Raw genomic sequence first — 20,603 nt, 5'->3', positions numbered from 1 at the left:
TACCCTGCTGTTGCTGGTTCTGTGGTGCTTGTTGCTGCTGTTGTCGATTCTGGTTTGCAGGACGTGGGCTTCTGCAATCCTTGGCTTCATGACCAAGCTTGTTACATCTCTGACAACGATCTTCGTTGCACGGCCCACTATGGTGCAAATTACATCGATTGCATTTAGGGTGGTTTCCCTGTATCCACCCTGACTTCGATTACCAAAAGACTGTTGATTAGGGCTCATGTACTCATCCGTCTTTCGCTGCTGGGACTGAGACTGAACCGAAGTGGAACCCTTGCTCAAATTTCCATCCCACTTGCGTTTGTTGTCACTGGGAGCATCTGAAGTAGCTGTAGCAGCATTAACACGTTTTGGTAGTCTGTTCTGTTCTACCGCCTGATCAGTAAGGCGATGAGCAAGTCGAGTGACTTGTTGGATGGTGCCAAGATTAGCCGCGGCCACATGACTCTGAATTTCTGGCACGAGACCCTTGAGTTACAGCTCGATACGTTTGATGGGAGGGTCTACCATAGTGGGACCCAAAATAGCCAATTCATTTGATCTCTTCGTATAAGCCTCAATTTCAGATCCCGTCATCTTTAAATTGAAGAATTCCACTTCTAGCTTGTGGATGTCGTCGCGACTACAATACTCCTCCTTAATCAGAACCTTGAAGTCGTTCCATGGGGTGGCATTAGCAGCTGCCAGTCCTAGCATCTGAACCTGTGCTTTCCACCAGGTTAACGCAGCACCTTCGAGTGTTCTAGTAGCGTACTTTACCCTACGAGCCTCAGGGCATTCACACATCTCGAATACAGATTCGAGCATCTCGAACCAGTGGAGGAGGCCTACAGCTCCTTCAGTACCGCTGAAGGTACTAGGTCGGCAATCCATGAAGGTTTTGAATGTGCACACAGGTGGCTGAACATCCTGACCTCCTGCAGGGGCTGCTGCGAGTGCCTCAGCCACTCGTTCATTGATAAGAGCCATCAGCAGGGCTTGGGTAATGTTCACACGTCCACTCATGATCTTCATATCAAGAGAAACATGAGTAAGAAAGGTGTCGCGAGTGTGCGTAAGTGTGAAGTGACAGAAAAGAGTATACACGCAGTGTTGCGAACAGTTGCCACTATGTTATCTAAGCATACCATGAGCAATGTTCTAGGAAAACTAACAAGCAGGCAATATAAACATAAACCATATCACCTAGGATGTTGACTTTTGCACGTGGAGTGAAGCGTCGTTGTGGATCGTTGAGCACTGTACAGGTTATAGTCTGGTTTTATCAAAAAGCTTTTTCCTTTCTTAAAACCAAGTTCACTATAACCAATGGCTCTGATACTAATTTGTCACACCCCCAAATTCCACACGCGGAGTATCACCGCTTGGAGGCGTGACATGACCAGGATTAAGCCACTAATCATATTGAACAAGCATGTAAGTAAATTATAAAATCCAACATAATACAATTGGTGTCCAAACAAAACATAGTTTAAGTTGCAAGCGGAAGCATTATGTCTAAAACCAAATCATAAGTTTAAATGTTTCAAATGTTTAGCATGGCACACAGCTGTCCATGTCCCACAACGACTCTTCCCACTCCCATGCAAGCTCCATAGATGCCTAACGACCTGCAAGGCATGTAACAGAGAGTCAACAACAAAGTTGAGCGAGTTCACAGAAGGTGTTTGTTTTAAAGTAGTTTCACAAGAACTGAGAGATTGTTTCCAACAGCAGGTTAAGTCAACTTTCCTTATTTTTCCAAACCATAAATGGTGGGGCCTACCCCATGTTGTAAACCACTAGACTAGATGTATCCATAGGTATCCGTCCCAATCCGAGGACAGAGGTACGTATTGAATACGTAGGTTTAGCGTAGGTGTCCTTCTCAATCCGAGGGCAGAGGTACGTATGAGAATACGTAGGGTTAGCGCTGGCGTCCTTCCCAATCCGAGGACGGTGGTACGTAGTGTATACGTTGGTTTAGCGCTGGTGTCCTTCCCAATCCGAGAACAGTGGTACGTAGCGAGTACGTAGGTTTAGCGCTGGTGTCCTTCCCAATCCGAGGACAGTGGTAAGTAGTCTAGTAATGGTGTAAGTACAAGTGCTGTCATAGCTATTCAATCCCATTCCCAACCCACCGGGAATCCCATGCCTTAGGAGTGTGAACTCACCTTTGTTTGCTCGGCAGATACACGAAAAGGTCACTTGAGCTATATGTGGCCAACCACGTCCTAACATGGTTACCATACAAGTCAGGTCTAGGTTCAAGTAGTACACTTAAGCTAACAGGTTGCGAACACGTATTGATCATGGCAAACACGTAAAGCATGTTAACAGTTAAAAGCACACATGATACCCACATTGTGTGACTCGGATGATTGGGCTGTTGAACTTATGCGAGCCCAATCATCTTGTGTGATCCAATAATAAAGCCCAAAGACAATTGGCCCAACCTATTATGCGATCAGCATAGCTTGTGCGATCCACAATGGGTTGTGCGATCTGATCCAAACCCGGCCCAAATAGTAATACAACCCAAGGACTTGTGCGGCCCAAACATTTACCAGTCAACAAATATTGGGCGGTCCGGATGGACTTGTGCAATCCGGATAGCTTGTGCGATTGTGTTTTGGGCTATTCGGCCCAACAGCATAACATGTTCAACAGATGTGTGTGGCCCAAGCCTTGTGTGATCGGCACTGCCTTGTGCGATCCACAAGTCTTGTGCGATCATGCATATCCTGGTTGTACACTGTGCTCTATGTGGTTGTACCCAGCTTGTGCGATGCACCTTGTGAGATCAGATCAGGTCTTGTGTGACCTGATCTTGTGCGATTGAGAGGGCTTGTGCGACCGGTTAACTAATTTCCTTAATTCTTGCAATAGTTACAATCATTCATACAGTTTCCAAATTTCCATTCGATCAATCAATGCTAACAGTTTCCTATTTCTTAATCAATGAATCAATCATTACTAACAGTTTCTATCTCTACTATAATCGATCAAAGCATGGTTCTTATCACAAAATTCATATGAACTATAATCATATTCAAAACATAAGCAACAACCTATACATTTGGGTTTAAATCATACAACTCTTCATATTCGATTATGCATTTAATCCAAGCACACAAACAAACAGCCGATTATATTGCATTAATTCAGTTCTTATGCAACCCGATTCACATAAACATCATCATATAAACATAATCATAATATACAATCTCTAGCCATTACATCAAATCATGGAATCATAACATTATCTAATAAACATAAGCCGTGAAGCACTAACCGATTAAAAGATAAGATGTGAATCGATCCGAACAAGAAAGTCTTCTAGAGAAGGGGGTGTTTGCCGTCGGCTTCGAGAGAGAGTAAGATGAGAGAATTAGGGTTTGGTGTGTGTTCTTGTTTTGTGACAAAGGAGAAGCAACCCTACACATGGGTGCTTGTATGCGCATAAAAGGGAGTGGGCCGAACTCTTACTTGGGCTGCCCATTGGTTTCGGATTCAAAGGGTGTGGCCTGAATGGGCTTGTGCGATCGGCCGAGTGTTGTGCGATCGGTTCGTTTTGTACGATCCTATTACATACATACATGCACATAACATAACAACGTAACATTTCATTAATCATCAAGGTTCACATAATCACATAGGATCCAAATACGTTACATTAAACAAAAAGATAGGTTCTGAAATACGAGTTGTCACAAGAAAGATACTCCAAAGAAAGTCGCTGCAAAGAAGCCAGTTCCACCACAGTTAATTAATGAGCCGAGTGAAGACGAAGCTCAGAATGATGAAAATGTTGAAATGGGTGAAGCTGGTACTTCTACTGTAGAGATTGCATGTGAGATTGAAGCTTAAGCTTTCGGAGGTAGAGAGAATGCGGAAGGTGGTGATGAAAATGTTGAAGGTCGTGAAAGCTCGTCAAGTGCAAGTGATATTGCGTTGACAGAAATGGCACCTACTACTGGAGATCCTCGTGCCAAGTTTGATAAGAAAAAGAAAGAAGCGTCAAAGAAAAGAAAGAATAGTGATGAGGAGGATGCGAATTATGAACCATCTGGTGCAGAAGTTCGTAAGATGTCAAAAAGAATAAAGCATGTTGCAAAGAGAGATTCTCCAAAGCTGAAACGGGTCCGAAAGATTACAGTGAAAGTTGTGAAAGGTACAACTGCTAGTGTACCTGAGACAAGACAGCTAGAGATTGTTGAAGCTACAATAGCCAAGTCGTTTGTTGTTCCAGTTTAGTCGCCGCCTAGATCCCCTGTTCAACAAACAGCTCCAATTCAAACAGAAACCATTCAAAAAACACCACCACAACAGCAATCAACTCCTCAACATCAAGGATCGACAACGAAGAAAGCATCGACTCCAAGGCAACCACAACGATCTGGAGATGATATGTTTCCTGAGATTCCTGATTTCGGTTTAGGATCTGGACCAACGAATTTGGAAGATGTTCCAGATATGCCATTCTTTGATGATTGTAGAATGAAAGTGGTTGAAGATAAAGTTGATATGCTGGTGAAAGACAAAGTTGCATCTGATGAGAAAGTTAAAAGACTTGAAGTTCAAAATGTGGTGCTAAAAGACAAAGTAAAGAGTCTTGAGGCAGAAAATGTTGTGTTGAACGATGTAGTTCAAGGTCTTATATCTTCAAATGATCAGCTTGTCACTTCTAATGGTATGTTGTTATTCGAGAATAAGCAGCTGAAAAGATTGGTAGAAGATCATGAAGCTGGTGAGAAGTTAAAGACAAAGCAAATGGATATGATGTTCGTTGTCTTCGAGAGAAAGATGGGTGTAAGCATTCAAGCAGAGTTCGACCAGATAGTTGATTATGACGATGATGAAGATGACGAAGATAAAGAAGAAGATGGCGAGTTCAAGGATTTAGATGATCCTGCCAACCATCCGAAAGATGACAATGATGATGATGATGATGATGATAATCAGGGTGGTGGTAATGCTCTATAGATTGTGAAATATTCTGGTGATAATCAGCTGATGGATTATATGAACGACAACCAGAACGAGGAAAGAGAAGATGCTCACACTAAGGGGGAGAGTGGATCAGGAGCTCAAATCGATGAAGAATCTACTAGAATCTTCACAGAGGCTATCCCATAAACCTCTGTTCTGGGAGATAGACCAAAAACAATATACCTTTGTCATGATATAGAGGAAGGCGAGTTCATTCATAACTACACTCGTGAAGAGATAATGGAAATGATGTGTATCAATGAACCGGAAAGTTATGTTTTCATATATGTTCCTAAAGCAAATGACTTAGACAATGTTGTCGTGGAGGATTATTCTGATTCTGACAACAATGAACCCTTCAGATATTCCGGTGAAGGATCAAAGGACCTCCCAACGTTCGAAGGGTTGTTCTCTGTGCATAATGAAAATTTGTTAAGAATGAAAGTCGAAGAAAGGGTTCGTGAAGAATGTGAACCCTCGATGATGTCTAAAGAAGAACTACGTGAACCTCGAAAGAAATGGTTTAGGATTCTGCCTAAAGAAAGAAAGTTCAAAAGAACTCTGGCATTCTTGACAAGGCATCCGGATGCATCATTGGGTGATATTCTTTCTTGGGGATGGATTAATGATTTGAAAGTGTACGCGATTAAAAGAGAGTTTAGCGTTTAGTATTTCAAGCATCTGATAGATTTCAAAACTTTGCCATGGTGGGACGTGGAAGAGTTGTGCCAAACAAACATATTACACTATGGGGTAAGATTTCTTAAACATAGATTGTGGGGTGTAATCAAATATCAGGCGATGAACAATTTTCCTGACTGTAAAATTGATAAAGTTACAGGTGAAAAAGATGTTAGTCTCCACATAAAGAGACCGCGCGTAATGAGAAATATGCCGCTGAGAAAGATGGAACAGGATTTCTATGATGAGTTCAAAGGATGGTATTATGATCCAGAAACGGCAGAAGCGGTGATTTGTTTAAGGTTGAAGGAGAATAACTTCTTGAAGGGTATTAGAGTACTAGACCCGATGTGGCTAGTAAACTGCTCGAAGAAAGACATTGAATGCTTGTTCTTTACGAAGATCTGGTACTTGGAAGAAGATAAAGTTCAAGCGATGCAATACCAAAAGGTAATCAATGTATGTAATGAAAAAAGACATTGAATGCTTGTTCTTTACGAAGATCTGTGTACTGGAAAACAAGTTGGAGGGATTTGGAAAGGATAGAGTTTCTGAAAGAACAAAAGCAAGAAGAACAGATCAAGGAAAGAATGGAGAAAGTTGCATTTCTTGGAAGATTGAAGCTTCAACGAAAACCGTTCGAGACTGATCAAACTCATATCCCAAGCAAAGAAAAGAAAAGAGTTAGAATTACAAAGTTCTTCGATGCCAGCTTGAATAGAAGAGAATGGTGGTTATCAAAAGGAAGATTCGAGCAGAGGAAGCGAATGAAGAAATGACGGTAGAGTGTTTTGAAGACCGAACGTGATTGTGGCTACATCCAAGGGAGAGTCTGTGAGTATATATGTCTGCAGCCTAGGTCCACGTGTCGTGTCTAGGTCTAATGTATTGTATTGTATAGATTAGATAGAATATTGCACTGAAAGGTCGGACCTTAATGTTTGAAGGCCATTCGTGCGAATGGACCCCAATTTCACCTTTCATGCGAGAGTGTCCCTTTCGTCCCTGGTGCCTTCGTGCGATAGGTGTTGCCTATAAATAAGGGAGTTGGGACATCTCATTTAGAACTTTTGGCATTTTGAGGAGAAGCTCTGCTAAATTCATTTCCTGGCATTGTAACTTCAGTTTATTAATATAAACGACAGTTAATCAGTATATTCTTGTGTTTGTCAACACTATATATAGATTTCGCAAATGATATAGTGCATATCCGATCGGCCAGATGTCACACCCCGATATTTACAGCTCAGCCCGGTGGGGAGTATCGTGACGTAAGATTGATATCGTCATAGTCAAACATACACAGAATAGCACAACGGAAGTCTTGGAATATAAAATATTATTACAACCCCAATTGTCTGAAAATACCAAAAGGATAACTACATACGAACTTGCAATATTAAAATCACAGGCGGATCATTATAAAATGAACAAAATGGAGTTTACCAGACTTTAGGGCATCCTAAGTATTTGCAAGATCCTCTATTGACACCAAGCAGCTCCCAGCCTATTTGCGTACAGTACCTGTCCCTTAGTCTCTTAAAAATACGTCAGTTTACACTGGTAAATACAATTAACTGACACATTTGAAAATGTTTATGAAAATTGGTTTAGGTGCACAAAGCACGAAAATATTTTATGAAAATTTATTTAAATGCACAAGGCATAATATTCTTTATAACTTGGGACAATTATATTAATAACAATCTTGTATCAGTTTTACATGTTTGTCCAACATTTAGGGCCGGTATAAATAAACCGAACAAGATTAAACAACACACCACGAATATAAACTCACGGCGGGTCAATCCCCAGCAAATGAGTATATCTTTTACATACGCAATAGACAAGTGTATGCCTACACCCCATGCTTAAGTCGTGGCCATTTAAGCTTTTTAAATGAGCCAAGGATATCCAGGACACGGTCGTTAACCCCCAATGTTATATGTTATCAAGCAATATGATTAAAACGGGATTATACAATTTAATCATATCCGATGAAAAAGGTTTCTACACCCGACCAAGCGGTAATAATTTACTGTATCCCAAGTCCGTATAAGGGAAAATAAGTTAAAAGTATTTACCTGAGCTACTTCTCGATTTACAGCAAGATTTATATAACTCAGCCGTATCCAATCTACTTAAATGCAGATAGCTTTTACCGGGAGGCTCTAGTCTGGAATGATGATAATATATATAACCAATTTAGAATGTTAACGGGTCTTATTTAGGTCATTGACCTAGAACGGCTAACTTAAAGTATTAGAAACGGTATGTTACGCTAGATTAAGCGATGACCGGAATAAAATGTAATTTAGACCCAACAGGTATGAAGACTTGTATAATATGGGTAAACTAAATACATTCTGGAATTTGAAGTTAAAATGATAAGGTTTAACCCATTTCGGCTAATTTATGCAAACTAGTTACATAAACCGTACCGAACGCGTATATGCATAACGGGTAACCGAATGAGTCATGTACAAGTTCCATAAGTTATTATGCTTTAAATATGTTGTGATATCAGTAGGATATCAACAATTATGCCCATAAAGATTTTAAAACCAATTTATGTCCCGTAAGGGTATTTTGGTCATTTAAAGTTTATAAAAGAGGTTTAAACATAAACTGAGGTTCTGGTCTAAAATATTTAGTAAAAATGTTTATTTTATCAAGTTACATCAGTAAGATATCATCATATGTGAGGTTCACCATCTATGGCCAAACTATGCACCGTAGGGGCAATTTGGTCATTTCACATATGTTTTAAGGACAAAATTGGAAGTCTGAGTTCAAGACTTATACTTACTGTTAAAATATTAAAATTCAATTATAAAATCAGTAGGTATCAAGTCTTAGGTGTTAAATATGGTTTTAAACCATAATATGCGCCTAATTAGCGTAAAAGTCGATAATTGACGATATTTGACATGTTTATGAAAAATTGAGATTTTGATCAGCCTTTAATGTTCAAAATAATTTATTTAACATATAACATCAGTAGGAAAAGGTTTGGCATGTTAATCATGTGTAAATCTCATTTTATGAATAGAAAGGGTATTATCGTCATTTATCGAATTATACGAGAACTCAATGATATGGTCAGTTTATAATCTGACCAAAAATCCCTAAAAATAATATCAAAACAGTAGGTGATGGTTTGGTGCCAAAATTTGGGTTTAAACATGATTTATGTTAAAAATGTAATTTAATTAACAAAAAGTTTCATTTTACGCTATCTTGCATAACTTTAGTTTGAGACCAGAAACTGATGTCAAATTTATTTGACATACTTATATATCAGTAATAAATCTTTTTGTCCTCTCACATTTTCAAAAATCTCGTTTTTATAACATAAGGGCATAATAGTCAATTTTAAGCATATAATGGAAACATGCAATGAACTATGCTTTCTAAAGGACCATGAAGTATAACCTCAGAGGGTTATGTTAACAAATAATATGGTCACAAAGGAACCCAAAGGCACAAAGAAACTAAGCTAAATCGGGTCAGAACTGAAAGTCAAAGCAAAAGTCAAGATTTTGCGACTTTTGGTTGCGAACCGATCCTAAACTCAGAGTTGTCGGGTTGAACATGCTTAGACATGTTCTAATAATATTTACCTAGTTATCTAAGTGATAAAAGATGGTTCATAACTTCTACATTATCAGTTTTAATTATTTTATGAAAATCTGACTAGTTTAACTTTTTGACTAGTTACTTTGACCCGACAATTAACTAAGTAAACGTGATAATTAGGAGGTGCCTTTTTGAAGGATTAACATCTACCTAATTACGATCACATAGCCATATTTGCCTCGAACAATGGCTGGACCGTTTACGTCTAAACCGAAAGTCAAAGCGTTATTACGACAACATTGACTTTTGGTCTTTAAACACATAAAAACCAAACTAGAGTTGCTAAGGACACTTACATCAGGTCCTTGCATGAAAATTGAACTAAGGTGGGCTCCCTCTTGATCAGGAATCCCAGAGAAATGCTCAAGAATGCTCAAGCAAGTGAGATGTGAGAGTTTAGAGTGAAGGTGTAAGGATTATGGTTGCCCAAAGGGCCTTTATATAGTGCATGGAGCCTCCTCTAGATCATGCCAAGTGTTTAGGGGCCCTCTAGGATCAATCCAAGTGTAATACCAGATGTTTAAAACCATTAACAAGCTCAAGGTTTCGAATTATGAGTGTTAGAGTGGTTTATTTTGGCTGCAAGGAAGAACCTGCAGCTGGAAGTAAGATTCTGTCAAAATGAGGTCATCGCCGCACGCGACAGCAACGGGGGGTGGTCGCGCGACGCCACCACACCAAACTCCAGCAAACAAGTTTTAAACTTGTGACTTTCAGTCCCTGTACCTTTTAATGCAATGTATCTTTCATTTTAGGCACTTTTAACCCTTCTAGTTAGTTTGTAGATGATCTAGGGAGTATAACCAAACACCGCTAGGTCCGGTTTCGTTAAACGATCACCGAAAACACTAGTTTCGTCTCGTTGACGCTTGTAACCCTTATTCTTGGGAATTTGCGTAAATAACACATACGATATCGAAACCTTGTGAAATTTTTATCATATATTCTTGAGAGTATAATCGAACATTACGAAGTCCCGGGATCGTTAAAAGGTCACTCGGATGTAAGAATTAACATGTTGACACGTTTAACCCCTTAGTCTTGTAAACCTTCGTTTACTTTCACAAACGGCTTCTTACATCCGAATATTTAATCGTTTAAGAATATAATCATCATGTGTGGTCAATCAGAGGCATAAGTTTGGCATGTTGACAGTTTTAGTCCCTTAACATTCATAGTTTTTGTTTTTGTCGAAATTAGTCCCTCATAGTCAATGTTTGACTTTTTTAGGGTTTATTATACGTGTCAACAAATCATTGGACACGTTTTTACGAGGTGTTACATCCTCACCCTCTTAAAAGAAATCTCGACCTTGAGTTTTTTTCTCAAAATATGGAAGTACTTTCTGTCGTATAATGGGCTTAACCTCCACAACATATTTGGGCCTCTATGGGTATCCCAGTTGACCTTTATAATAGGTACATGTTTTCCTTCGGAGCTTCAAATCCTGTCGATCCTTAATCGATACTGGTTTCTCATCAAACCGTAAGTTTTCATTAATCTGCATATCATTCTGTGATAATGCTATCGATTCATCGACTAGACATATCCTTAATTCACAAGTGTGGAACACATTGTGAACTCCATCAAGCTCCTTAGATAAGTTTTTAGCTTATAGGCTATTGATATTGACTTAATCGATTTTATTGAATGGTCCTATATAACTAGAGCTTAACTTGCATGTTACGTCAAAGTGCAACACACCCTTCTAGGGTGGTACTTTTTGTTGAATCTTGTTCTTTATTGAGAACTTAAGAGGTTTGCGACTCTCATCAATATTTGATTTTCTACCGATTACTGGCAGCTTCCAGACGATCATGGATTCATATAATCTTATCCGTTGACTCCAGGGTAATCTCAGGTCCTAATAATTTGGATTTACCAAACTTCTGTCCCGCAAATTGACGTTTAACATTCTTTCTATACAAGGCCTCCAAAGGAACAGCCTTGATGCTTATATAATTTCTATTAGTATAGGAAAACTTAATTAGGGTGAGATGGTCATTCCAACTACTACCCAATTAATCTCAAGGGAAAAGCTACCTTTATGGTTAGTCGAACAATCGACGATCCTGTGCAACTGATAAAATTTTCAATCGTTTGCGGTAACTAATGCACAAATGTATTGTATCGTGCTTTCTTTTATCAATAATAATCGGAGCTTCTAAGACGATGAGCTAGGCTATACTAACCTTTTTCCATAGACTCATTTAATTGGCTCTCAATTCTTTCATTTCCGTAGGTGCTAACCGATATAGAGCTTCTGTAACAGGTACGGCTCCTAATAGGATGTCAATCCTAACTTTGCCTGCCTCTCAGGATGTAAACAGGGTAGTTCTACGGAGAATACATCGAGTTATCCAATATATGATAAAGAAAGCTCCAGTTTCCGGCTTTGGTTCACTTACCGACGCTTGTGCCATGCAAATGACACATTTGTTTTACGAGTATATGATTGCCTTAAGTAGAGGCGCCTACTCAGGTATTTCTATAATGGATATCTCCTTTGAATGCTACTAGCTGACTTTAGTACAATATGACCATTGGAATATCTTAGTGGTTCCATGCATTAAACCTCCATACTGATCAGGCATCGACGCAATCTATGGAACACACCGGGATACGTCAATCCTCATATGGCGCTTTTATCAAACATAGTTGGCACTCGCAGTTCATAGAAATCAATGAGAAAATAATTAAGATAACATATATTGTCGTACTCTATCTGAAGAAAGAGTATTTTAGATTTTATGAATGAGTATTTTCTGATAAGAATAGAAGGAATGGTTCCTATGGTTTTCGTCGGTAAGTTTTACCTTACACTTAATATCTGGAGTTCTGATGGAAAAATTTTAAAAGTTTTCTATGCTTATGATCTATGAAAGATTTGGTAGTACCTGAATCAAAACAAAATTCTTAGCACTAATATCCTTGATTCACAATAAAGGATGTACCTGGTGCCATTATTGATACGAACTGCCTCAGGCATTCATCAGGAGGGTTTAGGCGCCTCCATTCTTATTCTCTCTAAACTTAACTATACCCCTTTTTCTTAGATTCCTGGGAATTATCCTCCTTTCTCCTTTTCTGGCAGTCTGAGTTTTGACTGGTTTATTTCTTAACCCATTTAGCGCGAGTGGCTGAGATGGATTCATGGTGGATTTATAAGAATCAGGTTTTGAAGTCTTAACATGCCCTCTAATTTCTGATGCTAAACCACCAATATATAGTGCATTATGCTTAGATTTTGGGTTAACTAAATAGGGCACTATCCCAGACAATGAACTAACGCCTGTAACATACTATCAACAGTCTAGAACTTTTATGGTGATAGTCAGAAAATTCTGATTCCACCTTTTCCATTTCGTGTTGTGGACAATAGGTTTTTCTGATAAGGTCCGTAAACTTAGACCATCCCATATTGTATGAGGGTATCTTTCTTGTGGACTTTATTAATGTCCTTACCAACTAAGGGTATCGCCATTGAATGACTGTGATATATAACTCACAATATCTTTTCCAGCATAACCGCTTATACACATAATGGTTTCTATTTCATCCAACAATTTCATGCAATCAATGGCCCCTTTTTCGCCATTGAAGTCTCTTGATTTGCAAGAGACGAAGTACTTTTAAGTACATCCTTTAGAGGAACGGGGCTCCTTGCCATATATGATCTTATTTGGTTTATTCTTCGCATTCGAAGTATGAATAAAGCTCTTCTCATGAGCAGAGGAATGTGTTTTAGATCAAGTAGCATTCGGCTTTTCGAACCTTTTCACGACCTTTCTCATAGTCTTTCCAACAGCTGCGTTAATCACAGCTTGGAGATTAACTCCATTAACCTTGAGGTTCATATTTGTTGCATCAATAGCATTTGTCGCATCATTAGTATCACGACTGTTGTTTGTCTGATCCAAGTTTCTATACTCGAAGCTTGGTACTAACATCCAATTAAACAATTGCTTAGTTGCATAACAATAGCTAGTCATCATCCTGACGACCTAACATACACTAGCCATGGTATAACTAAACCATATAGGCTAATAGGTTATGAACATTCCTAATGAATGTTATTTGAATGTTTATCAATTACCTTTAGGCTAGGTCACAAGAGGACCATCAATGGCATTTAGGATTTGGATCAAGTCCATTACCTTTTTGGAAGGGGATCAAATGTCACAACTTTCTTTGTTATGTTGACGATTTTGGATAGCTCAAAGGCTCGCCTCGAGGACTTTTAAATATGGAACATAATTCCATCATGAAGGACATATAAATGTAGTACATAGGCTTGTCACGAAGGACATTAATAGCCATATGGCCTGAAGGCCTTGTCGCAAAGGACATATAAGATATGGCACATATGGCCTTGCCACAAGGGAATTTAAATTTATAAGTCGCAATCTTATTTGATCAAGGACTTTAAAATTTGAACATGGTTCTTCACCTTTGGGCAGAGAGTCATAGACTACATCTGACATTGCTTTGAAAGACGATTTATTTTGCCACACAGGCAAATCAATGGACATCACTAATGGATGTTCATATATATACATATAATTATCGTAACTTAAGATATCTGTCAAGATCTTATCGATCTTATATAGTATGAGGCTTGGGCATTGCCCATCACCTTGGACAATAATCATAACGGTCACAATTGTCATTGTCACTAATGGACAATATAGTATATGGCCCGTAGGCGAAACATCGCTAAAGGATGTTAAATATTGTGATCATCATTTCAGATGATATTAGTCATGATCGCATTGATCATATAGACTATTAGGCTTGAGCATAGCAAACTACCTTGGACAGGGGATCATAAAGATCGCAATGTCAATGTCAATGTCTCAAATGGACAATATGTTATGGCCCGTAGGCAAAACATCATTAAGGATGTTTAATAATATGATCATCGTATCAGATGATATTAGTCATGAGCGCATTGATCATATAGACTATTATGTTTGGACATAGTCCACTATCTTTAGACAGGGGGTCATAGACCACAACTATCATTGTCTTAATGGACAAGTGTAGCCCGTAGGCACTTCATCACTAATGGATGTTTACATTATGATCATCACATTGATGATACTTTCCATGATCTAATTCGATCATATAGGCTTTAAGGCTTGGACATAGTCCAAATACCTTTACGTCTGGTATGGTTTCTCAAGTCACACTGCCAGGAGTGTTAACATGTTCTTAGATGTTAACAAGGATTAATTTGTCTTAATGGTCACACAATATTACTATGATCGCATTGATCATATAGGTTTGGAGGCTTGAACATAGTTCACTACCTCTGGATAGAAGGGTATCTCCCTTAACTATCATAGTAGAAGGAATACTTATCCTTAACTACTGAAAATTTTAGCCAATTAGTGTGGACTTGCCACTTGGCAGGGGTAAACCATTAAGAAGATCTTTTGAAATTATTTAGCAGATCGATAAAGTTCGAATAAAATTGATACTATTGTTTGATAAAGGACGAAATGAATACCTATATAAAATTTTCAAAGCTTCCCATAAATCATTAGGAAATTTACAACAGTGCCTTAATCAGGACTTTTAGTATCGTATTTGTTCACAGAGGACTAGAAGAAAATTATAAGTCCGTTTGGGGACTATTAAAAGATTATAAGTCCTTATGGGGACTATTAAAGTATTATAAGTTTGTATGGGGACTATTAAGATATGATAAGTCCATATGGGGACTATTAAAATATTATAAGTCCGTATAGGGACCATATTGAAACAATTTGCCCACGTAGGGTCTATAATGAAATGTCATGTCCGCTAAGGGACTATAGTGAAATCTCATGTCCACAAGGGACTATTTCGAAATAGTATATCCCAAAAGGGATTTTAATAAAATAACATGTCCATAAGGACTATATTGATACAGCGTGCGCACTAAAGGGCTTTGCTAAATAGATGTCCTCACAGGGACTCATATTGTAAGATATGTTCATATAGGGATTATAATAAACAAATGTCCATACTGGGACTATATAGAAGAGATAGGTCCTTATAGGGACTTTGAAGCAATACTTGTCCAAACAGGGACGAAAAGGAAAATATAAGTCCATTTAGGGACTATAAGATATGTCCACATTGGGACAATAGTAAAACGATATGTCCTCGAAAGGACTATGATAAATTATTATATCCGTGAAAGGACTATAATGAAGTATAATGTCCATGAAAGGACTATTTTGAAGTATGATGTCCATGGAAGGACTATATTGAAATATCAAGTCCACGAAGGGACTATTTAAAATAGTGTATCCACAAAAGGGATTTAAATAAAATCACATGCCCATGAAGAGACTATATTAAAATAGCATGCCCACCGATGGACTTTATTTAAATATAATGTCCACGAAGGGACTATATTGGAACATAATGTCCACCAAGGGAATATATAGAAGAGATTGGTCCATATAGGGACTTAAAAGACAAAGAATATTATGGAAGAAGGATTCTCTAACGCCTTCCTTGCTTCATTTTCGTTGTTTCTCTTCTTTGTTTACTGTATATGGTAGGGATACTGAAGACATCAGTGAATAAAGTAAACATTTCAAATCAGTATCCATTGCAGAAGTAGAATCCAAGGATTCAATGGTTAAGGGAAATGACATGGATCACGGATTGGGTTTTGACTGGTATAGTACAAGTTCTAGAATTCCAAAACTCGAAGATAGGAAATAGGGATTAATAGCATCCACATGTATCATATTCAATATGGGAGTCTCAGGGACCTTCTTGTATGGACTCCGAAGTCTGGTTAAGAGTTTAAATAGGTTTGATTTTGGGAATAGGTCCATAAAGGTCTTCCCTTCAGCCGGTCTCACGCTTATCTAAGCCGTGGTATGAAGCTTGGCATTTCTTGGCTTCAGACGGGAAGAATCTCCATCAACGGCTTCTTTGCTTGGCGACATATTTAAGACACATAAAATCGAAAACAGTGATTACGTAATAGGGATGAGAGCATTCCTATGTTAAGTCTAGACTCAAAAGGTCTAAGCAATATGCTATTGTGTCATTTAAGATTAAACACTAAAGGCAAGTGTTTAATTCACTCAAATGTTGGCTCTGATACCAACCTGTCACACCCCGATATTTACAGCTCAGCCCGATGGGCCCGGTGGGGAGTATCGTGATGTAAGATTGATATCGTCATAGTCAAACATACACAGAATAGCACAGCGGAAGTCTTGGAATATAAAATATTATTACAAACCCAATTGTCTGAAAACACCAAAAGGATAATTACATACGAGCTTGCAATATTATAACCACAGGCGGATCATTATAAAATGAACAAAATGGAGTTTAGCAGAGGGCATCCTAAGGATTTGTAAGATCCTTTATTGACACCAAGCAGCTCCCAGCCTATTTGCGTATAGTACCTGTCGCTTAGTCTTTTGAAAATACGTCAGTTTACACTGGTAAATACAATTAACTGACACATTTGAAAATGTTTATGAAAATTGGTTTAGGTGCACAAAGCACGAAAATATTTTATGAAAATTTATTTAATTGCACAAGGCATAATATTCTTTATAACTTGGGACAATTATATTAATAACAATCTTGTATCAGTTTTACATGTTTGTCCAACATTTAGGGCCGGTATAAATAAACCATACAAGATTAAACAACACACCATGAATATATACTCATGGCGGGTCAATCCCCAGCAAATGAGTATATCGTTTACATACGCAACACACAGGTGTATGCCTACACCCCGTGCTTAACTCGTGGCCATTTACGCTTTTTAAATGAGCCAAGGAAATCCAAGACACGGTCGTTAACCCCCAATGTTATATGTTATCAAGCAATACTGATTAAAACGGGATTATACAATTTAATCATATCCGATTAAAAAGGTTTCTACACCCGACCAAGTGGTAATAATTTACCGTATCCCAAGCCCGTATAAGGGAAAATAAGTTAAAAGTATTTACCTGAGCTACTTCTCGATTTGCAGCAAGATTTATATAACTCATCCGTATCCAATCTAATTAAATGCATATAGCTTTTACCAGGAGGCTCTAGTCTGGAATGATGGTAATATATATAACCAATTTAGAATGTTAATGGGTCTTATTTAGGTCATAGACCTAGACCGGCTAACTTAAAGCATTAGAAACGGTATTATACGCTAGATTAAGCGATAACCGGAATAAAATGTAATTTAGACCCAACAAGTATTAAGACTTGTATAATATGGGTAAACTAAATACATTCTGGAATTTGAAGTTAAAATGATAAGTTTTGACCCGTTTCGACTAGTTTATGCAAACTAGTGACATAAACCATACCGGACGCGTATATGCAAAACGGGTAACCAAATGATTCATGTACAAGTTCCATAAGTTATTATGCTTTAAATATGTTGTGATATCAAAAGGATATCAACAATTATGCCCATAAAGATTTTAAAACCAATTTAAGTCCCGTAAGGGTATTTTGGTCATTTTAAAGTTTATAAAAGAAGTTTAAATATAAACTGAGGTTCTGGTCTAAAATATTCAGTAAAAATATTTATTTTATCAAGTTACATCAGTAAGATATCATACATATGTGAGGTTCACCATCTATGGCCAAATAAGCACCGTAGGGGCAATTTGGTCATTTCACATATGTTTTAAGGACAAAATTGGAAGTCTGAGTTCAAGACTTATACTTACTGTTAAAACATTAAAATTCATTTATAAAATCAGTAGGTATCAGGTCTTGGGTGTTAAATATGGTTTTAAACTATAATATGCGCCTAATTAGCGTAAAAGTCGATAATAAACGATATTTGAGATGTTTATGAAAATCTGAGATTTTGATCAGCCTTTAATGTTCAAAATAATTTATTTAACATATAACATCAGTAGGAAAAGGTTTGGCATGTTAATCATGTGTAAATCTCATTTTATGAATAGAAAGGGTATTATCGTCATTTATCGAATTATACGAGAACTCAATGATATGGTCAGCTAATATAATCTGACCAAAAATTTCCAAAAAATCCCTAAAAATAATATCAAAACAGTAGGTGATGGGTTTGGTGCCAAAATTTAGGTTTAAACATGATTTATGTTAAAAATGTAATTTAATTAACAAAAAGTTTCATTTTACGCTAGCTTGCATAACTTTAGTTTGAGACCAGAAACTGATGTCAAATTTATTTGACATACTTATATATCAGTAATAAAGCTTTTTGTCCTCTCACATTTTCAAAAATCTCGTTTTTATAACATAAGGGCATAATAGTCAATTTTAAGCATATAACGGAAACATGCAATGAACTATGATTTCTAAAGGACCATGAAGTATAACCTCAGAGGGTTATGCTAACATATAATATGGTCACAAAGGAACCCTAAGGCACAAAGAAACTAAGCTAAATCGGGTCAGAACTGAAAGTCAAAGCAAAAGTCAAGCTTTTGCGACTTTTGGTTGCGAACCGATCCTAAACTCAGAATTGTCGGGTTGAACATGCTTAGACATGTTTTAATAATATTTACCAAGTTATTTAAGTGATAAAACAAGGTTGATAACTTCTACATTATCAGTTTTAATTATTTTATGAAAATCTGAGTAGTTTGACTTTTTGACTAGTTACTTTGACCCGACAATTAACTAAGTAAACGTGATAATTAGGAGGTGCCATTTTGAGGGATTAACACCTACCTAATTACGATCACGTAGCCATATTTGCCTCGAACAATGGCTGGACCGTTTAGGTCTAAACCGAAAGTCAAAGCGTTATTACGACAACTTCGACTTTTGGTCTTTTAACACATAAAAACCAAACTAGAGTGGCTAAGGACACTTACATCAGGTCCTTGCATGAAAATTGAACTAAGGTGGGCTCCCTCTTGATTAGGAATCCTAGAGAAATGCTCAAGAATGCTCAAGCAAGTGAGATGTGAGAGTTTAGAGTGAAGGTGCAAGGATTATGGCTGCCCAAAGGGCCTTTGTATAGTGCACGGAATCTCCTCTAGATCATGCCAAGTGTTTAGGGGCTCTCTAGGATCAATCCAAGTGTAATACCAGATGTTTAAAACCATTAACAAGCTCAAGGTTTCAAATAATGAGTGTTAGAGTGGTTTATTTGGGCTGAAAGGAAGAACCTGCAGCTGGAAGTAAGATTCTATCAAAATGAGGTTGTCGCTGCACGCGACAGCAACAGGAGGAGGGCGGTGGTCGCGCGACGCCACCACACCAAACTGCAGCAAACAAGTTTTAAACTTGTCACTTTCAGTCCCTGTACCTTCTAATGCAATGTATCTTTCATTTTAGGCACTTTTAACCCTTCTAGTTAGTTTGTAGATAATCTAGGGAGTATAACCAAACACCGTTAGGTCCGGTTTCGTTAAATGATCACCGAAAACACTAGTTTCGTCTTGTTGACGCTTTTAACCCTTATTCTTGGGAATTTACGTAAATAACACATAACGATATCGAAACCTCGTGAAACTTTTATCATATAATCTCGAGAGTATAATCGAACATTACGAAGTCCTGGGTTCATTAAAAGGTCATTCAGAGGTAAGAATTAACATGTTGACACATTTAACCCCTTAGTCTTGTAAACTTTCGTTTACTTTCACAAACGGCTTCTTACGTCTGAATATTTAATCGTTTAAGAATATATTCATCATGTGTGGTCAATCAGAGGCACAAGTTTGGCATGTTGACACTTTTAGTCCCTCAACATTCATAGTTTTTGTTTTTGACGAAATTAGTCCCTCATAGTCAACGTTTGACTTTATTAGTGTTTATTATACGTGTTAACACATCATTGGACACGTTTTTACGAGTTGTTACACAAGAGCATTGCGAAGAACCGAAACGGTCCTCACAAATACAGTCCCACAAGGCTAGAATATTGAAAGATGATTAAGTAAGTTATTAATGCAAAATTTGGCATATCCCTCTTTTGGAGGCAACGCTACTCTCGGCCATATTGGTCTGAGTCAGTAGGGATATAGTCCGGCAAGGCCGATTAAAAGTTTTAATAATAGTTTATTTATAGGAGATTCAAGCCGTTCTTACTTCCCCCGATTTGATGCTATCTGCCTCAAGAGAAGTCCAAATAAGCTTGAATAAAGTCCTCGCAGGATCTATACACTAAACGAGGCAAGAACTTTACCCAAACCACCCTTCTAACCTCCTTCCAAGCAGTTAACGTGCTTTATATAGATCATAAAGACACGAATGAGTGAATCAACAAAACATGTAGAGATGATAGAATAAAGTTCACATTCAATATAAAAAACTTGTTATTA

This window comes from Helianthus annuus, chromosome 17, assembly GCF_002127325.2.
Source record: "Helianthus annuus cultivar XRQ/B chromosome 17, HanXRQr2.0-SUNRISE, whole genome shotgun sequence".
NCBI classification, from domain to species: Eukaryota; Viridiplantae; Streptophyta; class Magnoliopsida; order Asterales; family Asteraceae; genus Helianthus; species Helianthus annuus.
The sequence above is the reverse complement of the archived record's forward strand: the minus strand, read 5'-3'. Positions refer to the sequence as shown.